At 43.9% G+C, this 20,072-nt stretch overlaps 2 long non-coding RNA genes across 2 annotated transcripts in view; one reads left to right on the top strand and one right to left on the bottom strand.

Annotated features, from left to right (window-relative positions):
* Window positions 1-5,157, bottom strand: part of LOC137651917 (uncharacterized) — a 91,643-nt gene extending 86,486 nt beyond the window's left edge. The window contains exon 1 of the long non-coding RNA XR_011046131.1: window positions 4,882-5,157. This is a non-coding gene — a long non-coding RNA (uncharacterized lncRNA). The remainder of the gene's footprint in view (window positions 1-4,881) is intronic.
* The window catches only part of LOC137651916 (uncharacterized), a 68,192-nt gene extending 49,526 nt beyond the window's left edge, over window positions 1-18,666 (top strand). The window contains exon 3 of the long non-coding RNA XR_011046130.1: window positions 17,903-18,666. This is a non-coding gene — a long non-coding RNA (uncharacterized lncRNA). The remainder of the gene's footprint in view (window positions 1-17,902) is intronic.
* Window positions 18,667-20,072: the final 1,406 nt, after the last annotated feature.

Below are 20,072 nucleotides of genomic sequence, written 5' to 3'. Positions count from 1 at the left end.
CAATCTGGAAAGAAAAATAGCGAAAACAGCTACTGAAATATGGGAAACAAATATAAAAAGAAACGCATGTGTATCTAATAAACTTATTTGTAGAGAAAATCAGTGTTGTGTCTCCAATTCTTTCAAATGGCATTAATTCAAGATATTGAAGATAAGCATAACAATATAGGAAATAGAGCAATGAAATACTTATGGAGAATTGGCAAGTTATCTTCAGTTGTTGAAATTTGCCTGGTAGTATGGTTTTAGGCTTGAGTACAGAAGGTTCCCAACTGGTAAACATTCGACTTAAAAACAAATACAACTGAAAATAATAAGATAAGGTAAAGAAATCCTGTAATAAAATAATATTATATTATTAATACAGTAAGCAAAATGACATTTGTAATAACCTGATATTTATTTCATATGAAATCTGACTATTTGTTTAATTTTGTAGCTGGAAATCATAGGCATGAGATTCAGGTTAGGCTTATCCTAGGCCAAAATACAATAAAATTTGAATTACAAACAATTTGACTTACATGGAACCTATTAAGTTTGTAAGTTGAGGACCTTATGTATGTCACAGTAGGGATAGCTGCTTCTCTTCGTCATTGATGTGACTAAATCTTGGAGATAGGTATTTGTCAGGTGGAGAATAAAGGGGATATTACCGTCTGAAACTAACTTGCTCTCCTCCCTACCTCATTCCTTAGTTGTTCTTCTGTGCTTGTATACCTTGGCATGGTCGGAGCTCATTACATTGCCATATAAGGAGTTTTTTATATCCTACATCCTGATTGGTTTTCTTTAAGGCACCCACTTCGGTCAAGCCTTAGAAATTTCTTGGGCTAGTGAGATACCTTGTCGATTGGCTGATTTTATCACCCTTCAGGAGGCAACTACTACAACACTGGGACAGACTTCTTGTTTTGCCAGGATTTCGGGTTATTGGTAACTCTAGAGAACTCTTGCCTAATGCCCAAAGCAAATGGAGAACTATACCTAGGGGAGAAAGTGGACGCTACAGTAAGAAAAATTTTCCATCCTACGATTGAGTATTCAGTATCTTTATCTAATTCTCCAAGTTTCCAGTTTGTCGGTGGTAGCAGCTTCTAGGTCACTTGTCATCTTCGGAGAAACTGGTACCCCATGGCTATCTACATCTAAGATCTATGAAATGATGTTTAAAAACACATTGGTCTCAGAACAAAGAGCCTCCTCTTTGCCTATTTCTTATGCAATAGGAAATTTGATGTGATCTGAATGGGAGGTTGAGGAATGAGAATCTGTTCAAAGGATCTCCATAGGCAGTACTGCTGCTTCTACAGTGTGTGTCTCCTACAGCGTTTGATAGACCACCCAGAGGTACTGCTTTTCAACACCTGTGCAACTTGGTGATAGAGGCCAGGTTCATTCCCAAAAAAGTGAATACGATAGCTGACAAACTATGTCAATAGGGACAAATCCTTGGTCAGAGTGGTCCCTTCATTCTTAAGTGGTGAGGAACCTGTTGACTTCATGGGGTTCCCCAACAATCAATGTGTTCATAATGAAGCTAAACAACAAGCTCCCAGCGTACTTCTCACCGATATCAGATCAGGCAGCCGTATTGCAAGATGCCTTCCAACACTCAAGGGAGGGTATAGACTTTTGTGCTTTTCCACTGTTTTGACCACTCAGAAGGGTAATCAACAAAGTGGAATACCCCAAACCCCAAGATGACATTAGTAGCCTACAAGTGGCCGCATACAGAATGGCACCAACCCTCTGATGCTGTTATCCAAGGATACAATCGACTGGATCTTCTCGGCGTACTACATCTTCAGACACACCACAGTGGACTTGTTAGTTTTCTTTTGAAAAGAGAAACTCCATTCAGTTTCAGTGGTAAAAGGCTACCTCTCAGCCTTGAGCCAAGTCTTCAAGCTGAAAGGAGATGACCTTTCATCTTCATGGGAAATGCCAATGTTAATTAAGAGTTTAGAACAATCTTATCCACCAGGAGAATTGAAAACTCCCTCTTAAGATGTAATAATGGTTCTCAGGTCTTTAAAAAGGGGCCATATAAATTGCTAAATTGAACTTTGGATAGGGGCCTGTCCCTCCAAACCATTTTTTTCTTGTTCTGGCTTTGACAAAATGGGAAAGTGATTCAAATGTACTGTTGTATCAGTTTGGCCTCAGAGGGTTGGAGGAAGGTATTGTTTTCCTTCGTCCTTGTATTTGTAGCAAAATCACAAAACCCAGTCCTAAACGACCCAGGATTTAATTAATTTTCAAATTCATCATTTGGGGAAGTAATTGACGATCCGAATGAGTTGCTTCTGTAGCTAAGATGCTACTTCAGGAGCACTCACCGTTCAGATCACGACTGCAGAACCTTTTCATCAGTGGAGGAAGGCTCAAGTAGAAAATAACCAGAAACACCATCTCTTTCTGGTTTTGGGAAACTTTTGAGTGCTGGACCAAACAATGAACAACCTGAGACAAACCAACACATGCACAAGCCCATGAGGTCAAGAGGAGGTGGTGTAATGTTAACCGTTTGGAAAAAAATGTCGGTGCGCTAAGTCCTGAAGGCAGGAGTATTGAAATGTCAGACAACTTTCAAGGTTTACTATCAATGGGAATGCACCTGCAAGTCGCTTAACACTTTCTCCTTAGGACTTGTGTTAGCTGCTCGGCAGGTGGTGTAGCGTACCTAGCTCCCTCACATGACGAAGCATCTCGACTAAGAAAACGCTTACAGGTTACAACATCAGTCTTGATGATAGTAAATGTCTGACCTTTTATCCTTTCATCCTTCGCCTCCCTTGGTGTGTAGTGGTTGCACCATTATGCTGCTTGAATGGACTTTTATGCAAGTAAAACACCATACTGAGTAACTATTCTCTCAATTTTGAGATAGAAGTAGTTTTTCCTCATCCTCCCTACGAGAGTAAGGATGCATAGTAATGCAAACCCATTTTATTTACTGAGCCTTACACTATAGATACAGTACTCTTTTAGAATATATTTTTTTCTGTGAATGCCTGTTGATGTCAGTAACTTAGCCCTATCCCCTGATACTCAAGGGATAGGAAGTGGATTGGAGTAGATATCCTTTCTCCTCATAAGGACTAAGTGTTAGACAACCTGGGCTTTTAAACCAGTTAGTTTGGGTGTGCCTTATGTGGATGAGATCATGATGAATAGTAGCTGGAGATGGTTTGGGCATGTTCTTTGCACTCCCCAAGAGAGATTAGTTCAAACTTTCAACTGGGCTCCACAAGGCATTAGAAGAGTAGGAAAACCCAGGCCTACATGGCTGAGGACTATGAAATGTGAAGTAGGAGATGAGGATTGGGGAAATATTGATTTAAAAGCTAAGATGAAGACAACTGGTGAAATCTAACCTAGGCCTTTTGTGTCAATAGGTGTAAGAGGATATGATGATGATGTTTAGTTGTAGGAACTTCCTACTATTGTAGGACAAAGGTTTATATATGTATGCTTGTAGAATCAAGTAAAAAATTTCAGAAGTAATTTGTATTTTCCCTTACTATACAAATCTGAATGATTCCATATGAACCGGCCGCATCCCCCCACAAATTCTAGGTGAAGTTCAAAGTGGCTTCTCAGTGAGTTGATACTATTGCATGTTTCTCCCCGATACCCACCAGTAACTACCGACACCTCGTTCTATATTTTAATAGCTGATTTTCCATCTTTGTTGAAATTATACTCATATTAAAGGACTCAGGTTTGTATATATTAGAAAAATTACTACTTTTAAAAATTCATGATATTCTACCATGTACAGTACATGCTGCTTTTCTTTAGATACCCCAAAGCTTCCAGTTGTCTAGGTATGGGGTTCCTAATCTATCCAACATATACCTTCAGAATGTCTGGGAAGGATAGTTTTCTCAATTAAGAATCCTTTGCTTTGGTCTAGTCTCTCCTTAGGATTCCATAAGGACTGTCATGATGGTAGTAGCATGGGTTCATACAAACATTACACTGCTCTACTGGTAGCCTACCTGTCCAGGAGAAATACAACAGCACCTTCAGTCTTTCAATGACTTCGAGGATTCTGCCAATGTCAGGGTTTCCTTTTCATCCTGCAGGTGGCAGATTTGGAACCTTTTAAAAGGGCCTCTTTTATGGATGGACATGAGCACTGTAGACATCATTATTTGTCAAAGGTAAGAAAAGTTACCGTATATGGAAAGTTTACAGAATCTGATTCCATTAGCAAAGCTGTGGCAATATCCCATAAGGTCATCTTATCTTCCTTGAGGTATTGTTTTCTTCCATTCTATTCAGGATTTGGTCTCTTCAGTTACAGTAGAACTGGTCCTGGTTAACAGTAACACAACCATATAGCAAACCTAATAGTGCTATGAAAAGATATCTTCCGGGGTGCCTTGATTTGAGAATGAAGAGGTCATCTGTATTTCTAAGCTTTGGAAACTTAGTTCCAACAAGACAGGAGACATCACAAGAATTTTGTAGCTTTGAAGGTAGTCGCAGTGGGTCTACAAACCTTTGTTCCTCACACCATAGGCAAAACAGTTGAAATTATGATTGACAATATGACTGCAGTGGGTCATTTAGAAATCCAAGAAGGATCAAGTTGGAAAAGGCATGCCAACTAGCTATCTGTCACCATAGTCAGCCTGGTTGAAGATAATGTTTTACAAGATTTGTGCCTGGAGGACAAAATGTTATTGATAACCTCAACAGAAAACACCATGGATCCCTTTTGAAATGGTCTTTTCACCAAGAATTCTACAAGGCTCCTTGGTAATTGTGGTGAATCATAGTAGACCTTTTTGAAACCAAGTTCTTGTGGCCTGCATCATGAAAACTAGACACTCTATGCACACTTGGGAAAACATAAGACTTTCTCACCATTCAGCTTGATCATCTTCAATAAGATTCAGAACTCCAAACACGTCCCCATGATCTAAGCACTGCTTCATCATCCAATCTCGTCGTCAATGACCGATGTCAGGATGCCAGAAAACTCAAAATCAATTAATCAACCATCATCCAATCATATTTTTTCATTAATTCTATGGCCTTTTTATGTTTTTCTTCTTCTACTTATGTATCAGTTGCTTTCCTGACCAAGTGTTCCTCTTCCCTACTCGTCATGTCACAAAAATAATATTTAATACAAATGGGCTTTTAGTTCTTTGCTTATTGATGATAAGATTAGAAATGGCATTGCCTGTGAAATTTTTCTCTGATAAAATAGTGAATCATAGTGCTGAAGAAATATAGATAATGTTTTTCATTACAGTAGTTATTGTTGGTCATATCCTAAAAAGTTTTCATACTAAGTACAGTACTCAATAAAGTGTGCTGGTACATTTTGTAGTTTATTAGGGAAACATGCAATACAGTAAGGTTAGTCTATGGTACAACTTATCATTATTGTGTGTCTATCATTATGAAAATATTTCCTTGGAGCTTAAGGGTCATGTTCCCAGAAATTAAAGCATTACTGATATTGGCTGTTTATAGAGTGGTCATAAACCATATTAAAAATTGGCTTATGGCTCTGATAACTTATCCAGTCTCAGATAAGATAGCTGATGTGGTTAGGTTGTACAATCAGTGTACTTTGATGATAATTTAGCCTTTTTGTTCTGTTTGGGGTCCTTGAATTTCATAAACAACGGTTTTAGCTGCACACGCATTACATTATTTATGTAGTCCAGTACGTGTTTGTAAATGACAGCATCAAATAGTCATTGTTATTTTGTGAAAGTAGAAGTTGAGATGTAGAATGAAGAAAATGAAAGATTGAAGATGTGTTGAAAAATATTCTGTGATTCGTTGTGAAGTACGTAGTTGTGATTGTGAATTATTATGATAACTTTCTGATATTTTTAATATGTAGTTTGCTATAATGGTGGGTTTAGCAACTATTGTGCTCATTTATTTAAACAGAACTACTTTGGTTATATTTTTATATTAGAGGACTTGAAGTTGCAGTATTTATGGCTTGTAAGTAAAAGGAGTTGATAAGTTCTCCAAAAAATCATAATTCCATAAGTTTATGGTCTGAAAATGTTATGCTTATAGCAAAGCCCTTTCTTTTGTTTAGGCCTTAGCACATCAGTGTCTGTTATTTGTAATTAGGCGTATTGGAGTTGCCTGAGTGACATATTCTTTGGATTTTTAATCTGGTATTTTGAATGTTACCTCCATTAGTTATTATTGTCTTATGCAAAAGTATTTATTTTGAGGCAAATATTTGTTTTGGTATTTTTTAAAATATCGTAATGACACCACTGAGATACAACTACTGTACCGTAAACTCATTTTTGGTAGCAAGATATTTTAGGTTTTTTTTTTTTTAAAGGGACAAGTAGTCTTGACTCCATGTCATCAGATTTCCAGGTTTTGTTGGTGAATAGCTTATAGTATGCAGTTGTTTCAGTCACAAATTGAAAAGCCCATTGCAGGTCCTAGGGCTCTTCAACAATATCATATTGTACAGTGACATATTTAGCTTTGGGATTTTGTGTTCTATTTATAAGCAGCTGGATATGCTGTACAGCATAGACATTCTATGCCTGTCTGTTATGTATTAGTTTTCTGTAATGTAGACAGCATTTAGCCTAGTTATATGTCAGGTAAATTGTGTATTGTATATCTTCAAAGCCTCGGTTATACCTTGATTAGGGAATAAGGAAAATAAAGTTGTTTGGAGGTACCCGGTTTTCATTGTTTTGGTTTTTTAGGTAAAGTTTTAATGTTTTTTTAATTTTTGTTGCTATAGAGTTTTTCTTTGCTTGTCTTTGGAACATATGAAGAATGACTTTTGGAGCCTTGAATTCAGATGTGGATTTTAAGTCATCTGTATTCCCCATAAAATTTCAGTTTCCTCACATGCAAACGTACTGTACTTTGAAATTAGTTCAATATACACTGTACTGTAATGCAATCTTATAACTGATCAGTAACTTTCGTGCTGTGGCCTTGTCAAGCCTATTGTTTCTTTATATTTTTGAATGAAGTTTGCTTTCAAACAACTAACTGTTGCATTTTGCTAGTTTTTGTTTGTTTCTTCTAAAATTGCGATGTGTAAATAAAGCATCTTTGTTGTTGCATTAGTATGTTATTGTATATGTTTAATTTCTTTGTTAGCCTTACAAAATAATGGTCTTGGATTATTGCCATAATATAAAGTTTGGTTATTTTTTAAATTGCTTGTACAGTGTTCTTTGAATTGTACAAATGACGTATACATGTGTACTTCTTTATACCATCCTGGAAGTATTTTATGATTTTTGATTTCGGTGATGGGAGATGAGAATGAGAGAGAGATTACAAGAGAGGAAGTGAGGAGAGCACTAGATGAAACGAGAGTAGGAAAAGCATCTGGTATGGATGGTGTGAGAGCTGAGATGTTGAAGGAAGGGGGTGTGACTGTACTTGAATGGTTGGTGAGATTGTTTAATATGTGTTTTGTGTTGTCAATGGTACCAGTAGATTTGGTTTGTGCGTGTATTGTACCACTATATAAGGGTAAGGGAGATGTGCATGAGTGTTGCAATTCCAGGGGTATTAGTTTGTTGAGTGTGGTGGGAAAAGTGTATGGTAGAGTACTGATTAATAGGATTAAGGATAAAACAGAGAATGCAATCTTAGAAGTACAGAGTGGATTTAGAAGAGGTAGGGGTTGTATGAATCAGATTTTTGCAGTTAGGCAGATATGCGAGAAATATTTAGCAAAAGGTAAGGAGGTGTATGTTGCATTTGTGGATCTGGAGAAAGCATATTATAGAGTTGATAGGGAAGCAATGGGGAATGTGATGAGGTTATATGAAGTTGGTGAAAAGTTTCTACAAAGGTAGTAAAGCATGTGTTAGGATAGGAAATGAAGTGAGCGATTGGTTTCCGGTGAGAGTGCGGCTGAGACAGGGTGTGTGATGTCGCCGTGGTTGTTTAACTTGTATGTTGATGGAGTGGTGAGAGAGGTGAATGCTCAAGTGCTTGGACGAGGATTGAAACTGGTATACGAGAATGACCATGAATGGGAGGTAAATCAGTTGTTGTTTGCAGATGATACTGTACTGGTTGCAGACGCGGAAGAGAAGCTTGGCCGATTAGTGACAGAATTTGGAAGGGTGTGTGAGAGAAGGAAGTTGAGAGTTAATGTGGGTAAGAGTAAGGTTATGAGATATACGAGAAGGGAGGGTGGTGCAAGGTTGAATGTCATGTGGAATGGAGAGTTACTTGAGGAGGTGGATCAGTTTAAGTACTTGGGGTCTGTTGTTGCAGCAAATGGTGGAGTGGAAGCAAATATACGTCAGAGAGTGAATGAAGGATGCAGTGTTGGGGGCAGTTAAGGGAGTAGTAAAAAATAGAGGGTTGGGCATGAATGTAAAGAGAGTTCTGTATGAGAAAGTGATTGTACCAACTGTGATGTAGGGATCGGAGTTGTGGGGAATGAAAGTGACGGTGAGACAGAAATTGAATGTGTTTGAGATGAAATGTCTAAGGAGTATGGCTGGTGTATCTCGAGTAGATAGGGTTAGGAACGAAGTAGTGAGGGTGAGAACGGGTGTAAGAAATCAGTTAGCAGCCAGAGTGGATATGAGTGTGTTGAGGTGGTTTGGCCATGTTGAGAGAATGGAAGATGGCTGTCTGCTAAAGAAGGTGATGAATGCAAGAGTTGATGGGAGAAGTACAAGAGGAAGGCCAAGGTTTGGGTGGATGGATGGAGTGAAGGAAGCTCTGGGTGATAGGAGGATAGATGTGAGAGAGGCAATAGAGTGTGCTAGAAATGGGAATGAATGGTGAGCAATTGTGACGCAGTTCCGGTAGGCTCTGCTGCTTCCTCCGGTGCCTTGGTGACCGCGGAGGCAACAGCAGTAGGGGATTCAGCATTATGAAGCTTCATCTGTGGTGGATAATGTGGGAGGGTGGGCTGTGGCACCCCTAACAGTACCAGCCGAACTCGGTTGAGTCCCTCGTCAGGCTGGGAGGAACGTAGAGAGGAGAGGTCCCCTTTTCTGTTTCATTTGTTTGATGTCGGCGACCCCCCAAAATTGGGGGAAGTGCCTTGGTATATGTATGTATGATAATTTCATCTTTATAGGTTTATGTTTTTATCCTATCTGATTTCTATCTTTGAAATCCTATAACCAAAAAGTTACTGTTTTTGTTAATGCCAGCTCAAGTTTATTGCAAGTTCTTCATTTTCTGATCAGATCACATTATATCAGGTATTCTAGATAGGTTTTAGCTAGCTGGTATATTGTTTTTTGTGAATATCTTATAAGTATCTGTTTTGTAAGGTTGTCTTGCTGTTTTAAAAATCCTGCTATTTTCCTTCTAGGTACGTATGTTTCAGAAAAGGATTTTACCCGTATATTCTCTTGATATCCGAGTATAGTTTCTTTAGCTTCATGTAGTTTTTTTTCTATGTATGACAGCCACAAAAGGATTATATTTTCCATGGCATCTGAAATTTTGCTTCCATGCTTTCCAGAACAGATGCTCGAAAACATGTTTGTTCCATAACTGACATACAAACCACGCTATTTAATAGGGGTATTACTTTCGGCGTAGCTGAAATGACGAGCCATTAGAACTTTAACGAGGGTTTACTACCTCATCGCTAGTTAGCAGGGGTAGGGGAGGGTAGCTTGCTAAACCCCCCCCCCCTCACACACACCTGTGCTTGAGCTCACATTGCTCTCGGCTCGGATGGTAGACGGACATGTCCTCTCTCATCCTCGCCTTGCTCTTGACAGCCATTAATGCTTTTTTGCTTTTTCTTTTACAGGTTTGAGTGTGAAGTTGGCCTCTGCGATTATGCGCACCTGTCGTGGATTACCCGACCGCCCCTGTGGAACATTCATGTCGGCGGTCGAGACGGACCCTCACACCCTTTGCCCTTATTGTTGAGGTCAACGGTGTGATAGTGGTAATAAGTGTGGTGAGTGTAGGGTGCGGTCTACCTCCCAGTGGGAGAGGTTTTCTCGGCGACGTAAGAAGAAGTCCAGGCGGGATATTTCTCCTTTGAAGGTTTCTTTGAAAGGAAAAAATCCCAAGGACTCTTCTTCCATTGCCCAAACCTCCTCCGAAGCTCCCACTCGAGCGGCCTCTTTCGAGAGACTGTCGAGTGGTAGCGTAGGCCGTGATTCTGTTTCCCAACCTCGGGGTTCGAGAGATGGCGTTGCCTCCCCTAGCGAGGCAGCTCCACCTCTCCCTCCGGGGGAGGATATATCATTAACTAATCTGTTTCAGCTTTGGTCTTCCTTGGGGCTCGAGGGTTTGCCCTCCAAGGAAGCGCTACTTGACATCATCCGATTGGGTGCCGCTGTCAAGCAATCGCCGACTTTGACAGAGGTTGATCCTCTGTCTATTGTCGACGTTGTGGTGTCAGAGGTATCCAATGCGGTATCTCCTAATACCTCTGCCTCTCCACACCCCGCAGTAGCTGAAGGCTTAGTTTCTCCCGTTCTTGCTCAACCTACGAGGGAGAAACTAAGTCCAACAGTCTCTCCTGCCGGTGATTCTTCCCCTCGGGGGAGTTCACTTATAGAGACTCCTCTTCAGAGGACTGCAGAAGGTCAGCTTGCTGATCCTACAGCCCCCAGAGGGCGCATACGTCGCAAGGCTTGCCTTCTGCTTCGCCGGAGAGGCCTTCTTTCACCTTATAAAGGGATGAAGAGGCGCCTCTTCGGTTCATCATCGTCGTTGCAGTCCGCCGCAGAGGAGCCTCGTCAGCATTCACCGACTGTTCCTGATATGGTCCTGGACCTCTCTGCGGATCGTTCGCGATCCCCTTCGGTGGAAGGTCGTCCTTTCAAAGGGCACGCCGACCTTCCACCCGACAGACCTGCTGACCTGCCGTCGCCGTTTCTGGCAGCTGATGCGCTTTACGCGCCAACACATCCTGTCTATCATAGTCAGGCACCGATCCCTATTACGGGGCAACAAGGGCGTGCGCGCCATTGCGCGCATACGTCCCTTACGCGCCATGATAGTCATGCGCGCCAACGATCTCCTGTGCGCAAGGCTTTGCCTGAGGTAGCGCGCCACTGTGCGCCATCAACCTCCTGCGCGCCAACAACTCCCTGCGCGTCAGCGTTTGCCAATGCGCCAGCGCTCTCCAACACGCCAGCGATCTCCTACGCTCCAGCGCTCTCCCGCGCGCCAGCGCCCACATACATCCATCTTTCCTGCGCGCCCACGATCCTCGGATCTGGGAGCTGTAGGGAAGTCAAGGACTTCTCCTACACACCAGCGCTTGCCAACGCGCCGGCCGCTGTCTCCAGCGCGCCATCCCTCGCCAGCACGCAATCGCGCGCGTTCACCTGCTCGTGCCCACGAGGATACGCGCGCATGCCCTCTGCGCCCACGACCATCCTCTCCAGCAGTTATGCGCAGCCATCCTAAGGCGCGCCCGCAAGATGCGCCCCCACGCACACAGGTTCTGACTGCGCGCCCGCGCGCAAGGGTTATCTCTCCTGCGCGCGCGCGCCCTACGACATCTCCTGGGGTGCGCGAACTATCGCTCGCACGCCCACGGGTACAACATCCTGATCCTGCGCGCCCACGCGAGCGCACAATCAGCTTCCTGCGCACAATCAGCCTCCTGTGCACTCTCCTGTGTCCCCCGCGTGCTTCTACGCGCCATCACTCGTCTGCGCGCCCTCGCAATCGCCCACACGCGCGCGCGTCAGCAGTGTCCCGCGCACGACCCCGGGTATTCCCCATGGCGTGAGCGCCATTACGCTCCCGCGCGCGAGTGCCATTATGCTCCCGCGCGCGAGTGCCATTATGCTCCCGCGCGCGAGCGCCATTACGCTCCCGCGCGCGAGCGCCATTACCCTCCCGCGCGCGAGCGCCATTACCCTCCTGCGCGAGAGGCTGCAGGACAACGCACGGCAAGGTCGCCATCGCCACATTCCCCTCCCCGCAAGCGCAGAACAGCGCGCTCGGCTGTGGAAGGGATTCTTCCAGAAAGGTCCAGGAACACTTCATCTTCTTCTTCTTTTCAGGCGAAGCCCCCTATGGAAACTCCTCCCAGGGATCTGTCGATCCCTGTCCCTCCAGAGGGAGTGTCTGACAGCGCAGCTATCAGTCAGCAACCGTGGTTTGGGGCACTAATCAGAGCGGTTACATAGGCTGTCAAGCCTGTTCTCTCTGAATTGGGTCACAAATCCTTGGCTGCATCTACCCCTCTGAAGATAAAAAGAGGAGTTTTGGACGCAGTGACTTCTCCAAGAACTAAGCTGTTTCCTCGTAATCCCTCGAGGCAGGTTCCCTCTCCCCCCCAGACTTTGTCTCCCTCCCTGTCGGACGAGGATTTCCCGTCCTCAGGGGAGTCACGTGAGGTGGGACGTCCCCTCATCGCACCAGTGAGGGAAACCCCACCTCGCGTATAAAAATTTTGCCAGGTAGGGGCGGAGAAGAACCTGCCCCCGTCTTTGTTAGAGTCCTGCATCCTTCCCAGGAAGGAGTCGAAGGACTCGAAGACAATACCAAAATCCTCGACGAGACTTAGGACGGAGCCAGCTAGTCACTTGGATAACGTCTGCGATTCTCCCCAAGAAGAGCCTTTGGGGACAGGAGACTACGCTGCAAGTCCGACATCCGGAGTAGAACTACAGGAGTCAGAACATGCATTTTGGCAGGTTCTGACTCTTATGAGGACTCAATGGGTTTGCCGACCCAGAGATTCCCCCTCGAGAGGTCAAAGACACGGTCTTGGACCGAGTATTTGGAACTCAAAAACCTTCTAAGGCCAGTGCTGTTCTGCCCTGGTCCCAGGGGGTTAAGAGTACTAGGGACAGGATCGCGGTCCATCTCTCTGAGTTAGCCTCCTCCAACCGCTCCAGTGCTGGCAACAAGCTTCTCCCACCTCCTTGCTGGCAACAAGCTTCTCCCACCTCCTCGGGTACAGTAGAGGAGGTACTTCGAGATCCTGGAGGAGCCTTGTTTAGCTCTTCCTCTTCACCATTCTTTGGAAGAGCTTACCAGGGTAGTCCCTCTTGAGAGACTCCAACTGGCAGATCTCATTCTCGGCAGCTGAGATCCTTAACCAGGAGAAGGTTGCGAAGTGTGCTATGCAAGCCACTTCGTGGCTGGATATCTGGTTAGGGACCTTAGGTATCCTGATACGGTCTGAGGATTTCTCCAAAGAACGTACCAGGAAAGCTATGGAGACGTTCCTCCTCTCAGGCACTCGCACGATCGAGTTTCTGGCCCACCAAGTCTCGAACTTGTGGGCAAACACCATCTTGAAACGTCGAGATGCAGTGGCTGAGAGGTTCCATCAGAAGGTCCCTAGCATCGAGATAAACAGGCTCAGGCATTATTCCTTGGAAGGAACGAATCTGTTTGAGCCTGAGGACATGGAACATGCAGTTGAGAGGTGGAGGAAGTCCCACCAAGACTCCCTCCTGCATAGGGCTTTGACATCCAAGCGCTATAAGCCTCCAGCACCACAGCAGTCCCATCCTACCAAGACCATGAAACCGACAACGGCAGAGAAGACAGTGGTGTCTAAGCCCTTTCCTGTCAAGGACAGGAAAGGAAAAAGTCCTCCAGGGGAGGTAAAAATCCTAGAGGGAGCAGTCGAGGCCGCAAACGCTAGGATTGGCAGTCCCCCTGCATGTCCACCAGTGGGGGGATGCCTAAAAGGTTGCACAGACAGGTGGCAGCAACTCGGGGCCGATTCCTGGACAATTTCCGTAATCAGTTAGGGATATCGCGTTCCGTTCACAACATCTCTACCTCCCCTGACGACGAATTCAGTGTCATTGAGCTCCCTTGCCATGGGATCAGCAAGGGGGCAAGCCCTTCGGGCAGAAGTCCAGACCCTGTTGAAGAAGAGGTCCTCGACGGGTCCCCAGTCTTCTTCAGTCGACTCTTTCTTGTAAAGAAGGCGTCTGGAGGCTGGAGACCAGTCATCGACCTCTCAGCTCTGAACAAGTTTGTCAAACAAACTCCGTTCAGCATGGAGACCGCAGACACGGTCAGGCTAGCAGTGAGACCGCAAGACTTCATGTGTACACTGGATCTGAAGGACGCGTACTTCCAGATCCCAGTCCATCCGTCTTCAAGGAAGTACTTAAGATTCAGCCTAGACGACAAGGAGTACCAGTTCAAGGTGCTGTGTTTCGGTCTCTCCACAGCACCACAGGTTTTCACCAGAGTGTTCACCCTAATATCTTCGTGGGCTCACAGGATCGGCATCCGTCTCCTCCATTATCTGGACGACTGGCTGATCCTAGCAGACTCGGTGTCATCCCTTCTTCAACACCGAGACAAACTTCTGGGACTTTGCCAGGATCTGGGGATCATGGTAAATCTCGAGAAGTCCTCTCTGCTTCCCACTCAAAGACTGGTATACCTAGGCATGATTATAGACACCAATCTCCACAAAGCCTTCCCATCAGACGACAGGATAGCAAGGCTGAGGAAGGTCGCATGCCCTTTTCTCAGACGAGAAGAACTTCCAACCCAATCGTGGTTACGTCTCCTCGGTCACCTCTCATCTTTAGCTCGTCTAGTTCTCAACGGTCGCCTCAGGATGAGATCCCTCCGGTGGCGACTCAAGTCCCGGTGGAATCAAGGCTACGATTCCCCGAACGTCATGATCCCTATGGGACCTGCGGAACGGACGGACCTCCAGTGGTGGGTGACAGACGAGAACCTACGAAGAGGAGTGGATCTTCTCGTCCTCCCCCCGGATTTGATGCTGTTTTCGGACGCCTCAAAGAAAGGGTTGGGGGCCCACGTACTGCACCACGCGACCTCAGGCCTGTGGTCAGAATCAGAAAAGTGCCTCCATATAAATCTTCTAGAGATGAAGGCCGTATTTTTGGCCCTTCAACAGTTCCAACAATACCTGGCGGGTCACTCTGTGGTGGTGATGAGCGACAACACCACAGTAGTGGCTTACATCAACAAACAAGGAGGTACCTTTTCGAAGCAGCTAACCCATCTTGCATTAGAGATACTGAGATGGACCGAAGTCCACTCGATTCCACTATCGGCTCGCTTCATTCCAGGCAAGAGGAATGTGCTCGCTGACAATCTGAGCAGAGCGTCTCAGATAGTGAGTACCGAGTGGTCTTTGGATCATCTAGTAGCTAACAAAGTCCTGACTTTGTGGGGTTCCCCGATTGTGGATCTGTTCGCGACAGCTCTGAACTTCAAGCTTCCGCTGTACTGCTCCCCAGTCCCGGATCCCAAGGCGCTCTGGCAAGATGCCTTCCAACAACGGGGGGACAACATAGACGTTTACGCCTTTCCCCCGTTCCCCCGTTCTGTCTGATGAGGAGGGTGCTCAACAAGACCAGAATATCGGTTAATCTTTCAATGACCCTCATAGCTCTGCTATGGCATCTCGCGGAATGGTTTCCAGACCTTCTGCAACTCCTAATGGAACTACCGAGAGAACTCCCTCCACGACACAATCTACTCAGACAACCACATGCCAACATCTTCCACAAAGCCGTAGCTTCGCTACGACTTCACGCCTGGAGACTATCCAGCATCTCCTCACTGAGAGAGGATTTTCGCAACAAGTTGCGATCAGGATGTCTGAACATCTGCACGAAGTCATCCGCAGCTGTCTACCAGGCAAAGTGGAAAGTCTTCTGTGGTTGGTGTCGGGGAAGGGGTATCTCTCCACTCGATGCAACTATTTCAACAATAGCGTAGTTCCTCGTGTATTTGCGGGAAGAAATGCGCCTTTCAGTCTCAGCAGTGAAAGGCTATCGCTCAGCCTTAAGTCTAGCCTTCAGGCTCAAAGGAATGGACATTTCTTCTTCGCTGGAACTTTCCCTACTCATACGAAGTTATGAACTTACCTGCCCTCAGTCGGAAGTGAGACCTCCTCCATGGAATGTGGTTCGAGTTCTCAGGTCTCTTAAGAGACCTCCCTACGAACCATTACGCCAGGCTTCAGACCGCCACCTTACTTGGAAGACGGTGTTCCTACTAGCTTTGTCTTCGGCCAAGCGTGTTAGTGAACTTCATGGTCTCTCGTATGACATCGCCCATTCAAGGGGATGGGGGGAGGTAACGTTCAGGTTCGTCCCTGAGTTTATTGCTAAGACTCAGAATCCGTGAGTAGCTGACCCTCTGTTCGACTCCTTCCAGATTTCAAGTCTCTGTTCTGTAACAGATGACCCAGACCATCTCCTACTATGCCCAGTAAGGAGTTTGAGGCTATATCTCAAAAGAACGGCTGCAGTCCGTCCTCAGGTGCCAGCGTTATTTGTGAGCACAGGGAGGACTAAGAGGAGGGTCACCAAGAACACCATCTCGGCATGGATTCGTAGGGTGATTAATCTGTCCCTGAATCCAGACCCTCCTCCATCATGACGCCCTAGAGCACATGATGTCAGGGGCGTAGCTACGTCTCTGGCCTTCTAAAAGAACTTTTCAGTGACGTAGGTTCTTCAAGCTGGGGTGTGGAAGCGTCAGACGACCTTCACAGCCCACTACCTGCAAGATGTGACCCACAGGAGGCTCGATACGTTCTCTATCGGCCCTGTGGTGGCTGCACAACAGCTGGTTTAAAAACTCAAGCTCCTTATTGGACAAGTAGCAGAAGGTTGAGGGCATTGTTACCCAGTTTTAGTCTGCATGAATGAAAAGGTTTGTCTGGCCCTTATTCTTTTCTTCATCTTCCCCTCTCTTGGGGAAAGCAGCATCTTGGGTTTTCTGCATAGCTGACCTCAAACCACTGCAGGTAAAACATGTTTCCTTGTGTTCCTAGTATTAAGCTAATACTGTCACGTCCCCATACCCTGACGAGGTGGTATTGGGAGAGTCCCAGCCTAAAGTTTCCATCTAAAGAACTTCAGGTCAACTTCCTAGGATGAGTCACACTTCATTATACCTTCACACACAGCTTGCGTAGGCCGCAGTCCTTGCGTAGCAAGGTTCTAGCGAGGTGCAGGGACTCCTTATTTTTGAGTGCTAACACACTCAAATAATGAGCCCCCGGGCAAAGCCAATAAGCCACTACTGGCTGGGACGTCCACCCTTCCTAATGGGTGTGTCACCCCTATTGAATAGCGTGGTTTGTATGTCAGTTACGGAACAAATGACAAATTCGTAGATAATTTGTATTTTTCTTAACTATACAAACCTTAGCTATTTAATCAAACTTGCCCGCCAGCCCTATCCCCCTTGAAGTCCTACCTCCAAGCAAAGTGATCTCAAGCACAGATGTGTGTAAGGGGGGTGGGGGGGGGGGGGGAGGTAGCAAGCTACCCTCCCCTACCCCCGCTAACTAGCGTTGAAATTCTAATGGCTCGTCATTTCAGCTACGCCGAAAGTAATACCCCTATTAAATAGCTAAGGTTTGTATAGTTAGGAAAAATACAAATTATCTACGAATTTGTCATATCTTTTTCATCAGAAAACATGGCTCTTGGTTTGTACAGTCTCTTCCCACATCAACTGGCTGTCCAACTTTTAACTTTATCATGTTCCAGTTTTTGCATTTATTGTTTTAGAGCAAATCTTTTCGTGCAATCCCCATGAGGGTTTTGGATTGTTACTTGGGGATTTTCATACACTACTTATAATAACATGTCATTTTTTCTTGAGCATCAGTATATTTTTTTATCAACACTTGGTGGTATTGTTATTATAAGTCAGGCTATAAACTTTATTGGAGAAGTAGGATACTACAAGCCCAAAGGTTCCAACAGGGAAAGCAGCCCCATGCAGGAAGAAAGTAAAAAAATTAGTTTATGTTGTCGGAATTACTGTTTCAGTACCTTGACCATGTAGACTGATATCTAGTTCAAAGAATGCCCTCTCCTTGTTTTGTAAACTGGATTTCTTAAAGATAGTTGGGAAGGAGAAGAAGAAAGAGTAGAAAAGGGTGTATTTCCAATTTCAGTGATTAATTGTATCTGTTTGCATTTAGATGCAGATTATACAGTTTTAAAGAAAACTGATTGCCTTATGATTAGTGAATCTTTAGTGTTAAGATATCGTAAGCATGAGTCGGAAAATTATTGCAAGGAAGGAACTTAATAAATTGGATGAATTAGAAAAGAGCTTGAAAGATGAATCATATAAACGGGCTCCTAGAAGGAGCACAAGATCATCCTCTCCGTCGCCATTAGCTTCTAGAGGTACTTGGTCATCCAGTACATCGTCTTTGTATAATGAAAATGTGAACAAACCGCAAGATTCAAGAACATCACGAGCACTAGAAGACAATGGCCAAAGTGATAGTGATAAAGTAGCATGTAGCCCATCTGAAGTGAGACCAAACTTTCACGGTGTCAAATTAAGGAGAGCTAAGTCTCCTTCTCCACTTCTTAGGAATATTGAGAGAGAGTTAGGAGATAGTCCATTGAGTGTTCTGAGTGATCCTATAAGGCCAAGAGCCAATTCTCTTACCTCTCCTGAATCTCCGCATGGGGGGACAAACATCGCGAGAAGTCATAGCGCCGCTGGAACCATTCGTAGAGGAAGGCCTAGATCAATGATCGTTGAGGGCAATGTTGCTAGTCCTAACAGCAATAGAACAGTTGCACCTTCAGTTACACCCTTCCTCACTAAAGAAGGGACTTCGTTCTCGCGTCCCTTGTCCCCTCTTGCAAGAGAAGTCAAATCTCCTAAGAAGCCGCTACATGGGAACCACTCCACCATATCAGCAGAGCCATGTAAGGAGGGGAAAAGAGAGGTAAGGAACCAAACTGATTGTGGTGATATTTATTAAGTGTTTTCAATCATTTTAATGTTAATCAAACTACTTTATTGAAGAGTTGCAATGTGTGCCATCAATCATGTCATCAATTATTTAAATCTGATCATTTTCATGAGGCTTATTCAAATACATTACCATAAGAACTTTTTCATTAAATACACAACTATACTGTACTAGGGGTGTATATTTAAAAGATTTTTGGGCGAGTCATATTTTGGTTTGAAGAATGGGTAAAGTTAGCTGTGTTTCACTTAATTATTAAGATAGGCAATAAAGTTATGGTGTAAATGTGAATGAATAAAAATGTAGAAATGTCCTTTGAAAATTTTTTTATAATAGGGTTTTGATTTTTGAAAAGAGATACAGTGCATGGTACATGGTTTTTTTAAATATTTGTAAATATATTTTGCGCAAGAGGAATGATTGATTGAAGAGAGTTGCATCTGAATGAGGGAGTGGAGAGACAGCATGTGAATTTAAGAAATAAGGAAGGTAACATGTTCTAAAGGTAGAGTGATGCCTTGAGTTGTTGGGATTACATGTGGGATGCCATTGTGTAATGGATAAAGTGTAATTGAATGGCTAACAAGGATGAGTAAGGATGTCTGGGTACTGGTGTTTGTTTATTTTTTTTTAGCAAGGTTAATGTGATAAAGATGGCAAAAAGGAAAAAAATGTGTGGGTCTTGATTATGAAACAGTTGTGAAAAGTTTTAGAGTAAAAGGAAAAGCACTGCTATATGAACATAAAAAAGCTATAGGGTAATGGCCTGCTCTATGTTCTTAATTGGTTTCAAGGACACTGACGTAGGTCAGATTTTTTCCAGTAAAGTGACTTACACTTTCCCATTACACGGACTTTACACGAAAAGTGCAAGTACTTACAACCTGTTATCATTTTATAAAAACCTGATAACTCCATTGATAAGTTTCCATGTGAAGTAAAGCACTCTACAGAACTGTACTTCATTGTTATTGTATGACAAAGATTGATGTAAAGTCAGGTAAAACAGCATATTGTGGATTTTATTTCTGTATTTAAGATTAACGTTAAACCAAGTAGAGTTGAGACTGACCTATGTCAAACCGTCCTAAAGATAATCATTGATTTTAGAGCCTATGATAGCATTGATAGAATTTCAATGTGATAATGCTAGTGTTAATAAATGTGGAAAGTAATTGTTGTATAACGGAAGAAAATGTCCTTGATTTAACCTGGAGAGTGGCTGGTTTGGAGTCAAAGTAGTTCTGAAACATCTTTATCTTATCTCTAATGCTATATAGTAAATGTCTTTGACATAGATACTAAGATAAGGGATTGTATAAAGGTGTGTTAAGCAGTTGATGTTTGTAGGTAAATCAATATGGATTGGTGAAAG

The sequence above is a fragment of the Palaemon carinicauda genome, chromosome 13, assembly GCF_036898095.1.
Source record: "Palaemon carinicauda isolate YSFRI2023 chromosome 13, ASM3689809v2, whole genome shotgun sequence".
Classification (NCBI taxonomy): Eukaryota; Metazoa; Arthropoda; class Malacostraca; order Decapoda; family Palaemonidae; genus Palaemon; species Palaemon carinicauda.
The sequence above is the reverse complement of the archived record's forward strand: the minus strand, read 5'-3'. Positions and strand labels throughout refer to the sequence as shown.